Below are 21234 nucleotides of genomic sequence, written 5' to 3'. Positions count from 1 at the left end.
CAAATCAAAGAAAATCGGATACGAATAAAACAAAATAGATTCCACCATTTCGTACAACCACTCTCGAACAACAATCCCTGCCATAAGAAGTTACTTTACGAAATTACTTTTCCATCGAAATTCTTTATCGAACCTCCATAAACCGGACGATTTACCGCTTTCACCGACACAGAGTATCAAGATAATCAGCCAAAGTAACATTGCTATCGATACAAATACAAATTGCCTGACCCGTGAACTTGATTGCCTATCACGCCCAATGCAACTATTTCGAATCGTGGCCGTGTAAATCTCAAAATTCTGTTCTATGCTGGCGTGTTACAACGAAAAAAAAAAAAAACATGAAAAGGGAAGGCGATGTCGGTCCACATTTTGCCGTCACACATTCCTTCGCACATTCTCTGATAGGAACGCGAAATATCCGCCACCCCTTTCTCGCAAAAATCGCTTTATTGCGCGGAAAAGAGCTGGTATCGCGTGCACTTTATCGCGGATGCTCGTCAAGAGTGAATAGAGATAGCCTGGAAGTGTTCCCCGCTGTGGACAGAACCTCGATATTGGACAGCAGGTTGGCCTGATTTACATTGCGCAACCTGTGGAACGCCTGGTGGAAAAAATCGAAATTGAGGTCTGTCGAAAAAAACGCTGGACGCGTTTTAATAAAAAGTTTAACGATATTAGCAATAAATTTATATATCGTAGAGATAGAATATTTTATTCGCAAGTTTAAGGCTGTTTGTGTACACGATAATATATTAATATATTTGAAGGATCAATTCTAGAAAGAAAGACGAAAATGTCGATCGAGTTTCGTTTGTTAAATTACAAGTTTAAAAGTTGAAGTTTGATGAAGTAAACTTAATCGCGAATTATAAATTTGACGATTGAAATATATTAACTTCGAACGATTTTTCGTTAGTTTCGTCGGAATATTAATTTCGTAAAAAATTATTTTCTTCCTCTTTGTTATAAATATATGAAAATAGTTTGAAACTCGCGAATAATTTTACCACTGTTTCGTAAAACCAGTATACTATCTACGTAGTTCAATGTTTCGGCTACATTCATCGAAGATCGCATTAAAATGCAACGATCTTGAGGGAATATAGATTCATGGGTTTTACGGTCCATTTATTTATGATACGCTTGTATTACCAACCGTGTATCGTGAATAATAATTTTTGCAAATTGAAGGAATCGGTCTTGCGTATATTATAGATATGTATAAATGTATCAAGTATACTGGTCCAGATATTTTAAAACAAGTTGTTGTAAATGTAATATATATATATATAAATAATCATAAAATTTAAGGCTATAAATAGATCGTAAAATTTCAAGCATAAAACTCAAATTTTCTTTCTTATTACACGTTACGTATTTTTTATAAGGTAAATTTTCAAAAAACTCAAGCAAATATATACATATATTCTTGAAACGCGTATTCGACCATTTCAATGGGATAAAAATAAATCGTGTATGAATAATGTATGAAAATTTTAGGGGTAATAAATAACTAGTAAAAATGAGGCAAATTTTTAACTCCAGATACTCGAGAATTATTAAGAGGAATTTTATTCTTGGATTAAATTCGAGATTGATATATCTGCATAATTTTCCGCGTTGTAATGGTGGGTTACTCTTGGCACGAAATTTAAAACATTTGCGACCATTATAACCAGAGAAAGTTTCAAAGAACTAAGAAATCCAAGAGATTTATTCATTGATAGGCAAAAATAATCAACCTCGTTTAAACGAAGTCGCTTAAATAACTCCGTGACATTCGAAAGATCATAAATATCGACAAAGACAAAGTAGAGCACAGGATCCAATAAGTGCACGAAACACTTTCGAAGTATTTTTGTTTCGGAAAAAAATTTTTTCCAACATCGATAAACGATTTAAAAACGATTATATTTTTTTAATAAATCATACATCCTCCATCCGATTTTTATTGATATTTTTTCAAAAACACATCTCACGATAAAAACGATGCATCTTTCTCGATCCTCAAAAAAAAAAAAAAAAAGAAAGAAAGAAATATTTCCAAATACAATTTTCTCCACAAAAGAAAAAAAAATTACTTCGTAATTTCACTCGTCAATGAGCATTTCAATATCACTTACGACATAAGCATATAACACATGAACATTTCCAACACCAATTAACACCGCCTAAAGGAATATTTTGCACTGACCTATATAACGCGCATTACATTCGAACTACGCAGAGACGCATGGACGGCGAAAAAAATTAATTCCTCCAATCAGTGGTCTTGATAGTGTACAGCTGGTGTGGAGTTCGGTTCCTGGTGCATTCGAGTGCACAACTATGACTCAGAGAATTCTCTCTCGTCGAGAGAAAGAGTTCTTTCTCTCTCTCTCTCTCTCTTTCTTTCTTTCTTTCTTTCTCTCTCTCTATGGTGATCCGCGGGGCAACGTGGATAAAAATTACGATCTGAATATATATATCGATAGAGAACGTACGTATAACGCATATGTGCGTCAGATCGCGATAAATCATTAAACAGGCGTGTTTATTGGCTATGCTCGAGCAAATCTCTGGGCTGCCGGTGAATTTATGCTTATGGGCTTGATCTCGATCGGCGATCGATCGGTCGTGACTCGCCGATCGGCAACAGCGGACCTTGCGATCGGCCTTACCGATTTTGGAGAACGACTTTAGCGAGGGAATAAACTGGCAACTTTGTTAAAAAAAAAAAGAAAGAGGAATGGCAATTTTTTGAAGACGTTCCATTAGGATTTCTAATCCTTTCCGATCGTTGGAGAAGCGTTTAAGAGCGAATTTACGTTCGTGGAAAATTGGGTCACGTAGGTTTTACACGTTTTAACTGGAGCTGGTACAGAAATCGAATACGATACAACTGGAAACGAGTGATTTAAAAGAAGAAATTGAAAATATGGGAGATCTAATTTTAAAAATCCATAAAACGAATATATTCTCGTGTTCATTCGTGAAAATTTTAATCTTTATCGTATTCAAAGCTTATTATAATCGACTACTTGTTAGCGAATTTTTTGAAATTCAACGACGGAATTTATCATCAAATACTTTTCCCTTAAAATTGCTTCTAATTCTAATTCATAAGTTCTAATTAAATGATTTCGGTAGAGCTTTTGATAATCGCAATTCATTATTTTCGCCTTATCTCTATGCCAATTAATATCAATTGCAAGTGACAATAATAATACTCAAAAATGTAATATCGATAAATGGAAAAAAAATCATACATGAAAAATACTTGCAAAAATTTGCGAATTCCAAAGGGCGACTTTGTATTTTGAAGAAGTACAATTTCGTCCCTCGCGGAAGCCAGTCCTCTGAGTAACCAGTCGACTTTGAAATGGCGGCACGTGAATTGTTTGCGTTTGAGGTTTCAAAGCGGTAGGATCTCCGCTTACAGCAGCACAATGGCCCCAACTCTCAAACGATTTGATCGAGCAAACCTTGCGTCTACGTTCCGAAATAAGAACATCCACTGAAACACTTTGCCGCGACCCAAATTTTGTGTTTCGATAAATTGATAAGTCCACGGTTGATAGAAAATGGCTCGAGGAGAATGGAGGCGAGTTTTGCCAGTGTTACGAGGATCGAAAGAGGTCGAGGGATCATTAGAATTTCATTAAAAGAGGATCAGTGTGGATAGAAAGACGCTCTAAATATTACATTCGTCTCCCTATCCTTTTCTTCTTATCGTTATTATTCTTTTTGTAAAGAATCCTGTTCGAGTTTTGTAACATGTTGCAACATGTTGCAAGATGAAAATTTGAGGCAAGATAATACGAATGATAAAAAATTGAAATATTTTAAATGATATTTGTATTATTTAATAAACAGAATAAATGATAGGTAATGATTAAAGGTTATCATTCTATTTTTATTTATTCATGTTATTTGAAATATTCATTTCGAAATAGTAATATCGAAATACTATTAAAAAAAAAAAAATTATTGCAAATATATTATATGAAAAAAATAAAAATATAATTGTTTCTCTGTATCAATTTCAAAAATCTATTTTTTCCAATTTTGGAAATATCTGATTTTTTAAATTTAAAATTATTTCATGTACTACTACTGCAATGAAATTATTGGGGTTGAATTTAAATAGTTATGTAAAAATATTTCCAATTTTAACGAAGAATTATTGTTACACGAATATAAAATTCTGAAAGTTCGAAATATATTTTTTGATAGGAAAAAAGAATGACATAAAAAAGCCATATTTCTTTCGAAAAAAATATTTTGTTTCGTAACGAAAATTGAACGAATAATCTAATGGTGAAACAAAGAAAAAATATCCATACAATAAATAATATCAAAAATGAATCAGAGATTTATTGGATTAGTTTAAACAAAGATCAAGTAGATATTCTTACAATTAATATTAAATTCGAAGAGAAATCTTTATATCCACGAGAAACAAATCGTTCGCATGACAGTTCTATCATATTGAAAAGATATAACATTATCTCGTTAACTGGACAGAATTTTATCTCGCTAATAGAATCGATAAATTATAATTTACACACTAAAGAATCTCTTTTACAATTCCATTCTTTCACATTTTATCAAGTTTACTTATAAAATTTCATTACTTTTTTTTTTTTTTAGTAAAATTATTATCGTTGTATTGTTATTCTTATATTTTCGATTATTCTATCGTAAATCATAAAAAGAGACAGACCACTACTGTATGGCCATTAATGACGCCGATTTTGTTGTTATTTTCATACACTAGACCTATTAAAAACTAGTTCTTTCGAATATCTTCTTTTTACAACTGCACAGTTGTATATATATTGCAGATATAAATCTTTTCTTGCTAATTAGTCAGACGTATGGTCAGTTAGTAGAATTGCATTATACCGCGCTCATACTTTTATTGCTTTGCATTATAAATCATTATACACAGAAATATCTTGAAACATCATTTACCCGTGTAAATATTAACTCTTTACTGAATTTATGACTTCACTATATGATTTCACATATAATAAATTCATAAATATTTTCTACTTAATGAGTTCAATTAAAAAACTTATATTGTAAAACCGAAGAAACTTTATGTCTTACGTATAATTAATTTCAGACCGATTTAAAATCAATCTTTAAAGTTTCAGTATTTTATTTCATCTTCTTTTTTTTTTTTTTTTTTAAATGAATATAAATTTATAACAGTACAAGATGGAGTGAAACTTTTAAATGTTCATTTTTTATTATTCCCTCATTGTTGTAAAAAATATTTCTACATAAAAATTGCATTGAAAAAAAAATGGAACAATGAAAGATTGAAATTTGTTTAAAAGCCCTTAAAAGAATTTTTTCGCTAAAAAAAAAAAATTATTTCACGCACACCTATTTACTCTGCACATATACGTACACCAACGTTCATTAAAGACAGGATCTTTGTGTCAATTTTCTCATAAAAATAGCTGGTGGTAAGAAGACACTTTGACTAACTCTAAAGTAAACATATCACGCGACATTGCATGGAAAGTGAGAATATTATTACACGACAGTAAAAGCGCATGATTGCGCGCTGCAACGACGATGAAGTTTATTCGGTCAGAACAACCGAAAACCATTTCACGAGTCTCCCATTATCCAGCGTTATGGATCGTTAAATCGAACGTATCTTCCTTTAAATCGGACGAAAAATTTTCCCTCTCGATCTGTTGGACTAGCTTTCGCGACTCGATTCCGCGGGAATTTAGTGGAATTCGACGTAATCAGAAATTTTTATCAAACCTTCGTGGCGTTGAATATTCTCTCTAGATAAAGGAGAAGAAAAAGAAGGAACGTTTCACGATAACGGTGGATCGCTGCTGGTGCTTTTAACAAGCTTTCATGGGCAGAGGGATCTAGAGAATGGCCGTTTCATTGCCGTACAACGAGACTAGACTAGTGGAATGAAACCATTGTTGCGTAGAAGATAAATAAATTTTATTGTTACGATGACAGTTTCCCTTTTTTCTAACTTTTCTTTTCTTTTTTGTAAATTTCGTATCGTTAATTCTGTCATTGTTATGATAATTTTCACAGAAGATGGATGGTAAAGTATAAAATTATCGATATTTTTATAACATTATATTTATGGTGATAAATAATCTTCGTAGTAAATTTGTTTTCGATATATAAGATTTTTATTATTTTATTTTTAATTTCAACATCCTTCAGATTGATATCTTGGACGTGGATATCACGAAAATACATGCCAATTCGAGTTTAATAATATAGTGATGATTTATTTTATTTATCTCGGCGTCAAAGAGTGTTAGCATTTAATTTCGTGGAAATAAATTAATAGAATAATCAGATTTTATAAAATTGATCAATTTGGAGTAATTGATTTGCTCGAGTATAAATTAAATAAAAAGTATAAACACAGAAATGTCGTAACAACGTTTTTCAATGTAAATTTTCCATTTATATACATCAAAAAAAATGCTTAATTACGAAATTGTACGTTCTGTGTAGAATATGCGCTACTTCGCATAAAAGTTGCCCAATGTGCACATTTTTTTTTAAAAACTTTTTTGGATCATAATCAGATAAAAGATTTCAACTATATGCGTGTTTTAAACTAATTGAAGAATAACAATGATCAAAAATATTTAATTACGTCGATTTACAATCCAACTAAAACTATTTCTATCTTAAACTTGAAAATAATTGTAGTTAAAAACGAAAATAAAATAAGTATACTTTAATAAATACTTTAATATTCCTATTGATCCCAAACAAATCGTGATAATTGATTATGAAGGATTTCAATTAATCAATCACGTTTCTTTTTTAGAAGATAACGATGCAAAAGATATGATAAAAATTTACGAAAATTTATCCACTTGAAAGAAACACGATTAATTGATTTATATCTGATCGAAATTCTGATAGAATACGAATCTATCGTTAACGAACGATTGAACGATTTCAAAGCTGGATATATTTCAGGATAAAAGTTTCATCGAACGAATTACACGTATCATCACTTTTATTAAGATCTGAGATTTACACTTTAAAATCGACACAGAAATCAAAGTTTGACAAACCGAGTATCCATCAAAAGGAGCATCCCCTTTTCTCGATAGCCTAGAGCGATCGCATCCATCGACCAATAGGTAATATACACTTTTCCGACTCGAAATCCTTTCGCACACAACCCTTTTCCATCAATTCGACAATCTAATACCACACATCGACTCCCCTTCGAGAACCACGTCAAATCTATTCCCAGGATCCCAACTCGTCTAATTTCCACAAATCCATCTTCAACAATCTAATCCTGCACTCCATCTTTCCCCCAACAAGCACGATATAGTCGAAAGATTCAACCAGCGATTGTGCTCTACACTTAAATCTAACCTACATCGTACACCTCCATTGTTTCTTTCGAGCGTATATGCTCAGACGAACAAAACAACTTATTCGCTTGCTAAACTCACCTGGTTCATCGTATTTAATAATATTTATAAATGCTTAGAAGATAGAAAGTGGTTGGAAGATATTATCAATTTTCCATACCAAAATATCCTTAGTTCAGAGGCCAATTTTAATCCTAATTCTACAAGAGCGTATATTTTTTTCCACAAGAAATACGAAACTGTATTGATTAACGTAAAAAAAGAAAATTACGCGATTCCATTTTGTAAAGAAAAGACAAAGATCAGACTAATTAATAAAACATCTTACATATATGCCAAATGATATTTATATTTATATTTCGTTCACCCGGTATACACTTCTCACGCAAAGGCAAACTCCATTTCCATCCAAGATCTATTTTCCGTCCGACAAGGATCAGTCACGTTAAACGATCTTACAGATCTCGACAACCGATCACGTCTACCGTTATTATCCCCGGCCGATAGGCTGTAAAGGGGAGGGGAGGAAAAAGAGATTAACAACCGAGCACGCTCGAACATTTTCCAACGACGACGTCCATCGCGACGCCCGGCACCTGGTGAACGATCGAGGAGGATCGCCGATACGCGGAGAGTCAAGTTCTCACACGCGAGGAGCCAAATCGCCGCGCGCACGATCACGGTATGCATACGTGAACACGCGTGGAGAGCTAAAGCCTGTTTCGCGCGACGAATCTTTTTGTCCCTCGATTGTACGTAAAAATAAGAATAGGAACGTTGAACAACGTTGCTCGCGAGATTATAACGGTTCGATCGCTATTCGTTTCGAATTGTATTGAATTTGCGTTCGAATGATCTATCAAGTTTCCGAGTATCCTGTAGGTTCGCGGGATCGCTTTTTATTGAGTTTGTATGCGATATCCATCAGACGATTGTTCGAATGAGTTTCCATCGAGTTCGTACGACGTAGTTTTACACGTCGAGGCGTGAAAGAGGCGTAAAGAGGAGCGTTTAAGTAGATACAGAACGAGACGACGCGAGTAGAAAAGGCGAGTGACGGGAGAATCGTGAAGAGTAGAGGCTTGTCTGGACTCATGATTGTCCGCGGACACGTGTCTGTTGATAATAAAACATGATATAACGGTTTGCGTACGATATCTGCGAACATATGCGGTCTGATCATACGTACACTCGGAGTATAAATTAAATGTAAAGGAGATTAAATGATAAATTCGTGATTTTTTTAACAAAAATCGTCTTGCTTTGATCCATTCTATCGTTGTAAATAATTCTCATTATATTGCGTCAATATATACGTAACTTTGAATAATTGATATAAAAATTTCTAAAGTTAATAGTATATTTTGAATTAAAAGATTAATTGGTAAGATTGTAATAAAATTTCTAATAAAAATTCCTAATAATGTTAAAATTAAGTGTCCAGAAATTAAATTTTCTGATAATCGAATTGATAATGTTCATGGTCGAATAATTAATCTAATTAATTCAGTCAAAAATTCTCTCCGATATTCTATCGTCATATTACAAGATATTTTACACGAGATGAAAAAAATGTGCTCTATATTACGTTATATTTTATAGAAATTCTTCCTGGATAGATCCGGCAATCTTATCAATGCGAATCTGCACACGATATCTGTAGATATTCACGGATAATAAAACAGGATATCTATTTCTGAACATAGACTGTCTCTGCATATATGTTACGTATCATATCGTATAGGAGGCTCTGAGAATCGTTATAGATATCTTGTGTACAGATTCATGCCTGTAGATGATCGTTTCTAGATACGTATCGGTGGATAATAAAACAATGTAACAGTTTATACGCTGTGTCTATCGAACAATGCAACATGGAGACCTGTATTCTGCCTTGGATATCCGAATGTCTGCAACCGATGTCTCTGACTAACGATAAATCTGGACGAGTCTTAGGAGATATTATCTGCAGATGTTTAACTACGTAGAGATCTTTGCTAACGTGTATTTTCGTTATTGGCTGGATGCGTGATATCTAACATAAAACGAGAACAGTAAATTTAGGGAAAGCATTGACTGTGTAGAATAGAGATTCTACCTCGGTTTTATTTCTGTAGATATCTTATTCGTTGCAAACTCTTATCTTCTTATCAGAGTGGATTTTTCTTTTGAATCCAATTTGCAACAATATAATGAATTGAAGAAAAGAATTTCCAAAATGGAACGTACGATTTTATTTCTAAGAAGTATTCGTATTTCCCAATTATGAAAGAAGTAATTGGAAAATATAAAAAAATAAACAAGCTTTTTTTATTCTGTTTTATTCAATGCTTACTTTTCTTTCTTCATAATTCAATGGACAATATGGATCTATTTTCATTAATATGAAAAAAAAAATTGTACAACAATCCTTGCAAAGTTATTCTAAGACTTATTGTCTTATTAATATCTAAATTATAATAGAATAACGAGTGGGATTCCATTTATCTAAATATATTAGAGAAGATAAGATAGCTCCAATAATCAAATTGTTCGGATAATAGAGATCCAGTAGCTACTCTCTCCACTTGTTCTTATTAGGTTTCTTAATGAAAGAAACTAATAATAGAAAAACTGAAATTCAACACTTAGATCATTTTGTCTAAACGAAATATAATTCGACCGTTCTCCCTCATCGATATGAACACAATTTTCCTTACGAGTTTAACTTGGCTCGAACGTAGAAACTAATTCGCTTCTGTGAAATATCTGTAAAATATGGATTTACTGTGCAGCGACAGAAATTATTGTTCTAATATTTATACATTCTTTACTATAATGTTATTATTAAATTGATTATTGATCGATCAAGACGCTCGTTATAATTGATAGATTTTTGCACAATATATAGTATGTTAAATAAATAGCGAAATTTATCGTTAAAAGATGTTATTTTATCGTTGTTGTGTAACATTTTTGAGCAATATATATAAGATTACGTAATTTATTTAAGTTAACTGGCTCGTTAAACAAATAAAATTTATACATCTATTACAACTGATGTCTGATGAACAAAACCGAAAAAAACAATTAATCCATAAACAAATGCATAAAACAATAATCTCTCGCGCACAACGGTGACCGAGTATTAATATAATTCACTCTAGATTATTCCAAAATATTAAACAAATATTGAAACACGGCGGAAGAATTATATTAATCGCGGACACGTGTCTGCGGACAATTGTCTGGGCCAAGCTTTAACACTTGACACTTAGAGCAGACACGTATATGAAATGGCAACAAGATTGGGAAGAATTAGTTTGCAGCCTGCAACGGGGACGAGCAAACGAGGAATCTTCTCTAAGGGAGAAAAAGGGATATACAATTTTCAGAGATCGTTTCGACCACGTTTCACGCACTTTCCACCGATCCAAGGAACACCGCCAGGCCTATATTCGCATCGGCCTCGCGCATGATCCCCCTTTTCTTTCTTATTTCCTTCGATCATTACTTTATTATTATATCCCGAGACCAACGGTGCGTGAGAACCAGAGAAAGTGCGCGGCCAATAAGATATCTCACGTGATCCTTCGCTCTATTCTCCGATCGCCGATCCACCACGATCGCGATAACGCTTCCGCGATCCGATCCTCTTGATCACGGGACTCCCCTCGAGCGCGAGGAGAAGAATCTTGGAGAAAAAAAAAAAAAAATCACAGAAAAGTCCCCGATGTTTCGCGCACACTGTGCTCCACACCTTCTCCTCCTCTATCCTCCGTCCCTTTGTACAATGATTCTTCCTCTCGCTCCTCCTCCCCCCTCCCCTCTCCCCCTCCCCTGCTCCTTCCTCTTCTATATTCCTCTCGTCGAAGAGCGAGTATCACAGGGTTTACATCCTTCGAATGCCGAGATTCGATCACCGCCGCGAAACGATCGATGACGCGGCGACACGTCGGAGTGGCAAGAATCACGAAGGTCGACGCGAGCAGGGTGTCGCGAGTACCGCATCGAGAATCCACCAATCCACCAAGCACCCGGGAAACTCTTTCTCTGCACGGCCTTCTCGAGAACACCGTCGACCACGTTATACAGGTATCCAGTGATTAACCAGCAGCAGGATTCGAAGCACCAACGATCGTTCGTCGATCGGTTACGTATGACGCGAGTCGACCACGATACGGCAAAGATAAGGACGCGAGAGGGAAACGCACGGGGTTTTTTCGCGCTGGACCACCCGGAGGAGCCCACCGAGGTTCCTCTGATTCTCTACGCCGTCCTCTCCCTCGTACTGTGTATACGCCGATAAACCACCCACCTCCTACCCTGTCCTGCCCCTCCACACACCCCGCCACCCTCTCCTCCTCGACCCTCTAGCCTGGTAGTGGTAGTAGGATGCGGGGAGTTAAACTGGGGTGGGATCAATATGAGGTTGAGCGAACGCGGGAAATTCGCGCGCAGGTCCTTCTCCACCCTCCGCCACTCTCCTCGCCGTCCTCTGCCCACACCCTCTGCCCGTCCTTTTCCAGCTCCGACTCTCGCCTCCCTCCCACCACTCGCCGCCCCTCTTTCTTCCTCGCGCTTTTCCCGCTCCTTTTCGCAACCACCGTTCCACGTCTCTCGCCCCTCGCGGTGGCGGCGGCTAGAGCCCACCCTTTTGCTCGCCTCTTCTCAACCAGCTGCCCTGTTTCTAAGCCTCACCTGATTCTACACGCACGAATCGTGGACAACATTGGCGGTGGTCTACATTCGGCGGCCGACCCGGGTGCCGGTAATATAAACCCTTTGCGCTTCGTGCCGCATTCGAATCGTATTGGATTCTCTCGAGAAAGTTCTCTCTTTTTTTTCCTGTCCCGTTTGTTCCGAACTTGTTTCGAGGAATGTGGCCTATATCGTTTACTTTGCATCGCTGGAATAATGTATGTATGTATGTATGTATGTACGTATGTATTTGGTTTCTTTTTATTTCAGAGATTATATTTACAATTGCGCGTGTATTGTTTGGAAAATTGATAAATTGGTTGGATTATATCGGGTCTAGTGCTGTTCTTTTGTAATTTTATATTGTTCGTATTCGATGATTTTTCTTCTGGAAAGTTTAAATGTTACATTTTGGAGGAATTGAAATGATGGAAGTTTCAGAGAGATAAAAGTATACGTATAGCATTTTGGAAAGTGTATAAAATTTTATAAATATTGTATTTGAAGTATTTGGGAGAACTTCGTATGTTGTATATTAATTTTGATATGTGAAAAACATTGAGGATATGGAAAAATTTTATTTTTCGATTGGGCGGAGGAAATATCAAAAAATACCGTGTGTTTCAAATAAAACGATTCTACAGAAAGAAAGAAAGAAAACAAATTGTATCTACGATATCTGTTATGGAATACTCGGGTTCCATAGGGAATTATTTTAAAAATATATCGTAAAATATACAATAATAAATTGACGAAAATCTCGTGTTTTTTCATATTACAAAAAGTATTATTTTTATTTTATTTTTAATTAGAAAGATGAAATAGAAAAGAAAACTTTAAAATATTAAAATTTTCCCGAGTGCAAAGCGGATTGTAGTGGTAGGACATATAAAACTGATTTCTTTATTTTTGTCCTTTTTCTTTTTTTTTTTTTTTTTTAAGAAGATTTTGACGAGAGTTTGATGTTTCGTTCATTTGGACTCTTTGAAGGGAAAAATATTTATGACAAAAAACTCAGTTATCAAAGGAAAGCAAATCTGTTGCGTGATTCGAACGAATAATTTTGTAGATATTGATTTCAAGGATGCATAGACCTTTGTGAAAAATGGTCTTTTTTACGAGGATCTTTTTGATTTATTTTATTACGTATGAGTTCCACTTTTTTTTATTCTGAGAAAATGGATTTTAGTTTCTTTACATTTTTCTTTTATTTATTTCTTGGTAATTGATATTCTGTTGTATCAAATTAAAATAAAAATTATTAAAATTATTAAAATCATTTTTCATATAACGATTAAGAGTAAACAAGAATCAAAAAATTAATTTATAATATAAGAGAATAAATATTGTGAAATTTAATATCTTTTATTATCATCAAATTTCAAATTATTATTTAAAAAATATATATTAAAATTTGTTAGATCGGTATTCGTGGTTCTGTTTGATCCTGATCTCGCCAATTTTTATGCAAATACAATTCCAGGAAGAAAGAAAATCGATTTCTACGCGTTCCCCGTGTCATGAACTTTGGTGAATGTTGTTAAACGTTCAAAGAACACGAAATACTTGATATTTGAATATTTCGACGAAGTTCTATAAAAGTTTCTTAAGTTTGTTTCTAAGAAGAACGAGCTCGAAAATTATTAACTCCTCAATCGTGTTCCCTCGTTTCATTCTCCAAAACTATTGTTGTTCCAACGATTATTATTCCAATAAAAATATTCAAATGAAACAAATAATTAGAAAAGTACATTCATGAGATTGGAAAGTAAAGAATATAAGGATCAAAGTGTACGGAAAATGATTAACGATTAAAATTAGAACGAAAGGAAAAGTTGGTTTGAACAAAAAAATATCTAAAACGTATATCTAAAATAAATATAAAATATTAAAAAAAATACAAGCAAAGATTAGAAATAAAAATTATAGTAAAACCAGAGAAATATTAAAAGATCTTTGTGTGAAATTAACAATAAAAAGAATGGATTATAGGACTATAGAAAAGAACGAATAAAATTACAGTGGATAAAATCCTGAATAAATGATAAAACTGAGATGACTTTATATAACGGAAGAATATTTCATCCAACCAAGCTATATTAACTTGAACTATGAACTTCATGCAACTCTTCACCAACGTGTCCTTTTCCTTTCGAGTGTGCAATTTCTCTCTGAAACGAGAGACGATCGACTGAAGTTGGATTACGTTTATGCTATTACTACCCAGAAGCTCTTATGGAAGATGCCTTTTCTCGAAAATTCCCTGTTAAACGGTGAAAATTTCAAGTTAAAGCCACGATTTGCAACTTATTTTGCGAACAAATGTTTGAACAGCGCTGCGGTTAGACGAAAAATTTTTCTTCCTTTCGGCACGTTGGATGAATTAAACGAATTCCACTTTCCAGTTTCCGGCGAGTGTCAATAAAATCTTTGTTTTGGAATAATTCAGATTTTTTTTTATTTGAAATACTTTAGCGTGAAGGATATTGAACTGATTGAATTGTAAAATATTATTATTATTATTGATTAAAATAAGAGAAATTTTTTGAATCAAATTAATTAATAGTTCATCTATCTAATTTTAGAAGAATAAACGACGAGACTTAATCAGAGTAAATTTTATTCCATGTTTTTTGAGCGAAGATAAATGAAATTGGAAAGCTTTATTAGGAAAATATTTGGGTCAGTAATTTTATTCTTAATTTTCTGCATATTTATTGTATGTTGTGTGTAGTAATATAATAAATGCATAAAATAATTAAAAAAATTCGTAAGAGATGGTACTTGAAATTTTATAATGATAATTATGTCCTGATTGAATAAAAAGTTTTTAATTTGTCGTTTATTTGAATATAAATAAAGAGACAATAAAATAATAATAATATATTTTTAGCAAATTTTTTTACAAATTTCTTTATAAAAAAATAATTATTCTTTCCAATTTCATATATTTCAATATATGAAAAAATAATTATTTTCTGAGTTGTCACTTCTGAATTTCACGTAATGTCGTTATTATATCGTGAAAAGGTCAACAATCAGTCACAACGGTCGAGACACTTTTTCCAAACTCTAGAGAGCCTTTCTCGTCGTGAGACCCTCCTCGAAGGATAAATGAGCCCTTCCGGACCGTGAACGATGCCGGCGACGATGAGATTCGAGGCGGTGAATTGGAATCCGGCCAGAAGAACGCAAATTAATGACGTCATCTCTGTGGCCACCACCACGACCCTCGTAATTATGATCGCAAACAGGAATAGGCCGTGCCATGCTTGAAACCCGTACGAATTCCACCGACCACCGATGAATTTACATTACCCGATACACTGTTATCGGTATAACAAGTAAACTATTGATAAACAGGTTGTGGACGAGCATTTACCTCGTCTGGTTATCATTATTTCGATCGCAAATAATAATAAGAAAAATGTAAATTTGCAAAAATTAAGAAGTAATGGAATTATGTAGTTCGATATTCTCTTTCAGGACATAATTAAAGACTTAAGAGAAAAATTTATCATCGATTATTTATAATAAAAGCATTTTTTTACGATATTTTTATAAAAAAAAAATAAAACGTATTAAAATTTCAAACCTATTCCATCGAAAAAGAAATTTAATAAGAATTGTTATTAGTCTTTTAATCTATATATATAATCCAATAATTAAATTTCAGGATATGTTATAACATATATAATAACATTTAACTATTAAGTCTTTAAAAATTTTTATATTATAAACATTTAGGTGGCAGTATTTTATTATAAATTACAAATTTATTATAAATAAATATATTAGCAAAAATATTGGAAATCATTGCTATTATTGTATCAAATATTGAAAAACATAAAACATTATTTATGAAAAAATTTTACAAAAAAAAACTTGTTACAATACACTTGATCAATATTCAAAAGAAAAAAGAAACATTTTTTTATTATTTTTATCCAATTCTCACGATATTTCTTCATTAAATTCTAATTCATGGAAATAAAATTCATGGTTTAGTAGTGATATGAATTTTTTCCATTTATATTAATTTAATTAATTGTATTAATATTGATTTGCATTTTTTATAGATAACGGATTGCTTTGTTTTTTAAGAATCGTTCAATAGCAAAAGAGAAAATGGATATTAACTGGTTTATAACCGGATATCACGAAAGAAATGAAATTTTACGATTATATCGATTCGAATCGAATAAAGATATCCCTCTGAATAAAAACAGAATTACGTACTGTGATTATATAATATTATAACAATAATCATATAATAAGTAAAAAATAAAACAAAAATCTAAACATAACCACTTTTTTAATTGAATTCACAAAAATCTTGATTTGCATAAGTAATCTACATTCTTTATAATTAATCTCTAATATATATCCAAAACAATTCAAATTTTTAAACAATTGTGACATTCTACCTTCTACCTTCTATCCTAACTCCATAAAAACAATGTTAATTAAGAAACTTGCAGGGTGCATCGAATGTCTATCACAGATAGGCTCGTCCTGACACATGTATATACATAAATGCATGTAAATATATAAACGATCGAACATAGAATATGGAGTACATATATACATATATGTGTATATACATCGTTACCTGCTACAATGTAAGGAGTGGATTGGACTATCATCTGAGAGATAGCAACATTTCTAGGCCAGATCATCTCGAAAATGGCGTCACTTACGCTTTGTCTGATAAGTGAGGTTAGATACGAAGCAGCAGTTTCCTTTGCTATACGTCGAATAGTGCAGCTTTTTTGAAGGCATCTATCTGTTTTTTGTGAAACGTTAAAATATAGTATAAAATAATAGATTTTTATATTAACAAAAAGTGAATTAAGAATTATAATTAAATTAGAGGCTAGAGTGTCTATTAGACAATAATGAAATTATTCAATTTAATATTATATTATTAGAATTTGAAAAAGATAATTCTAATCATTTAGGAAATTGTGATAGGAATAAATGTAAATTCGTTTATACTGGTTACGTGCAACAAGCTAAATATATATAAATTTAAACTGGATAAATTAAATATTTAAAAAATATATTGAATTTAATTTTTATGAAGTAATATTAGCTTAATAGGTTAGTTTATTGATATGTGATATATGACAGTTAATTACATGTATAATATATTCACGAAAATAAAGCGATTAAATAAATTTGTTTATACGTGATGTTCTTTTCATTAAAAATGTTAAAAATATTTATTTTTTATTAAATGAATTTAATAAACTTTATTGCGATTATATGATATGATTATATGCAATAAAATTAAAATATTATTGACGTAGAAATATATTTTACAATAGAAAAATTTAATTTCAATTTTGTACAAGAATACATATATATATAAGAAGAAACAAAGATGTTAATATAATTTGAATGTTCTATAATCATATATGTAGTTTAAACCATGATATCGAATGTGATAGGGACATTTAATGCATGCAACTTGCCAAATATCGTCTAGTGTGCTATAGTTTGAGATTTTGATGTTATATGTGGCGCAAATAGTACAGCACTACACTTAGGATTTTATACATATATATGATATATTATACACATACCTACTTATTTAAAAATAAATTTCTAAAAACAAAATTATCTTTTTAAAATTTTTTTTTCTAAAATGATTATACGTATAACATGTATATATTATATCTGCGTATTTTTTTAACGATAAAAAATTTATTGAAAAGAATTTATTTATAAATTCTAATTAAAACAAATTTTATATAATAAATTCTTCAAAATTTATAAATAATTTTAAACATAATTACGTATTTTGAGTCAAATTTTAAATATTAATTATATATCTTATATTTCATGATATGTAACAATCCACGTAAAAAAATCTCGTTGATTTGTGATCGTCATGAAACATTTTTACGCTTTCATAAGAGGATTATCAAGGAACGACGAGTAAAAAATGAGAAATGAAAAGGTAAGATAAAATTACCTCGACTTGAATCGCATTATTACTATAATCCCAAGATATTAGTCGTCACGTAGTTATACATTTATCCGACAAATCTCGTTCATCGTTTTTCTAACTAAATTGGTCACTTAAGTATCAATTTAATTTTTATACTTATCACTAATAATTCAGGAATTATCTTATTTGTACAAAAACTAATATATTTGGTGCATTTTTAGGTTAAATAAATATAAAGAATTACAAAGAGAATATATTTATTGATGATACATAATATATAGCATTTAAAGTAATTAACAAAATAATAATTTTAATTTCACGTTTATATTTTACTATTTCATGTATTTTATATGTCATTAATTGAAAATTATCACGAGAATATATCGAAAAAATTAAACACTATTTTTATTTTTTTATAGCTATCATATTATTATTTTCTTCAATTATCATTTTTCTCTGAAACTTTTAATTTTATTTTAATAGAATTACAAAATTATATATTATATAGTTTTATAGTTTATTTATATTCGTCAATTACAGTAATTCAAAATCAAGTTTCGTTTAAAATGAATTGATAAAAAAGTTAACCTCACCTGTCAGTTAATATTCGTTTCAAAATATCATGATCATGATTAATAGAAAAATCAATTTGCACTCTTCGAAATGAAATGGGATGCAGAAGATTGAAATATGTTATCGTGACGATTATGATTAATGTAATTGCAACACAAATTATAATTTATTCGAATTAATTGTACCATGTCGAAGCTGCAAATATTCCGTTACTTCAATGCTCTTTCGATCAGTGTGTTTATTACGCATGAACATCATCACAATTGGATTCAATGTTTCGCGCGAAATTTCAAATTGAGTATTACGTACTAAATGCCCTATTTCTCGTTTGTATCGTATTGTTCATAAACGAATGCTTTAATTTATGGGCGGAGATTTTGCGAGTGGGCTGTAACAACATAATACGAGGCACTAAAATGCAGTGTTTGATAAGACAGTCTGAAAATATTACCATGATAATGATGAAAAGATAGGAAGAATAATCGTCACGATTATATAAACCATTCGTTATAAATAAACAGAAATGATAAGAATATTTTATTAATTATTTCTAATTTTATATGATTGTTAAAAACAAAATGTTGCACAAATTTATAACTGATTATGAATAATATCTCTGTCTACAATATGAATTTTCATAACAGTTAATCTATTTGTGGCTTCATGCTATATTTAACATACGTCAAATAGAAACAAAAAAAAAGAGGGAGAGAAATAGAAAAGGAGAAATATAGGAAGAGTAAAGATGAAATTAATAGCAAATTGTAACCAAAATTTAAATCTTACCGTGATACCCACATACTCACCTGAGGAACTGCGTATTTGTACCCGCATTCCCAATACAAGTGGATAGACTGACACGGTGATTAAGTGGCACGGCATCTCATGTTTACGTGTACATTAGTTTGTACAACGAGGGTGTGCGTGGTACGCATTGTACGTGACAAGTATAACGATTAAAGGCCAATTCACAATGCAACATGGGTCAAAGATTCTAGTTATAGGTAAAATCTGAGATGTTAGGCGCTCAAGGGACACTATTCCCACTATATATGTTACATTCGATGAAAAAAGATATAATGAAATCATGAAATTGATCAGGATCAATAAAATTTTTAAAATTATGTTTGAAGATTGGAAGTTTATTTAAGATATCTTGGAAATTGTATCATGTATTATGTAAGATACATGAAAATTTATGTAAAAGCTCCATGTATTACTATCGGTCAATGGAATACAATAAAAAAAGATGAAGATGGAATCGAGAAGATAAATACGATTGGTATATGTTTCATGTATTTATGTATTTCAAATTCGATGATTCTTCCAATATCAATAACAAGAATTTATTAGAAAAAAACATTTAATTTATTAAATGAACATCAATTCGACAACAGGTGATATAAATCGATGAGAAATACATATACATATGAGCCATACGATCATAATTAAGACACAATTGCAAATCAACTGGAACGTAGAACCATCGATTTACATAAATACTCAGCATAAATACGAAGCATTATATTTTCATGGGACAAACAAAGCATTTTTCTCCCAACATCCAACCACGTGCTAGGAATTCCACGAACATGCGGGCATACAAACATGATCCATGAATTGTTTGCATGTTTTCACACGATTTGCATTTAGATAAACTTGTATGATCTGTACGTTCGATTTTTTATATGGTCATGTGGGCCTGACATATAATCTTAAAGGAATAAAGACAAGGCTTTACAATTTGTCAAAGTACGGTAGTAATAAACTGAATGAAGATGTTTATTCTTTTAAAAGAAGAAATTTATTTCTTATGTATTAGAATACTTTATTTATGCATTTAAAAATATATGATTTTAAAAAAAATGAAGTATATAAATATATACAAATTACACATATAAAAAAATTAATTTATAATTAATAATATATAAATATATTATTATATTTATTAACATTAATGAAATTAGTGTAAAATTAAGTTCTAATTCTAACATTAAATTATTTATTATGGCTACAATTATTATATTAATTATTATGGCTTTGTTTTTTATATTAACAGAAAATAGATAACCTCTAAATCATAATACGAAAAAGTATATTTTGTCATAATAATTCTTATATCTTGTTTGTGGTGTCATCTTATCGGTTTAAAAAGCAAATTATATGTGACGTCGGTAATACAGAAATCTGTGCGTCGATAATATAGTCGCATTACAGGAATCTGCAACATCTATAGCTGTGAAAAAGGAAGTAGATAAAGTAAATACATGTTACTGGAAAAAAGTCAAAAATTCCTTGATTTATGATGATTAATGTCATTATTCTCTATTTTGTTATTTAATTAATTATTTATAATAATTTACGATCTATTATACTATGTATATGTATACAATTTGTTGAATTGTTATAATTATATATAAAGAAACACAACATATTGATTTCATTATATATAACATGATTCACATGTTATAATGAATAAAAATTATTTGTATTTAGAATACAAATGAAAATAAAAAAAATACGATTTAAGGAAAAGGAAAAATCTTTTATAAATTCCTCTGTATTAATTCCAAGAAAAACTCGAAATAGTTTTATATTTTTAAATTAATTTTCTAATGTTTATCATCAATAAAAATA

At 31.3% G+C, this 21234-nt stretch overlaps 1 protein-coding gene across 1 annotated transcript in view; it reads right to left on the bottom strand.

Annotated features, from left to right (window-relative positions):
• Nucleotides 1-21234, bottom strand: part of LOC107992577 (probable serine/threonine-protein kinase dyrk2) — a 203119-nt gene that overhangs the window by 129743 nt on the left and 52142 nt on the right.

This window comes from Apis cerana, linkage group LG6 (assembly GCF_029169275.1).
Source record: "Apis cerana isolate GH-2021 linkage group LG6, AcerK_1.0, whole genome shotgun sequence".
Taxonomy (NCBI): domain Eukaryota; kingdom Metazoa; phylum Arthropoda; class Insecta; order Hymenoptera; family Apidae; genus Apis; species Apis cerana.
Note: the sequence above shows the minus strand (reverse complement) of the source record. Positions and strands in the feature narration are given on the sequence as shown.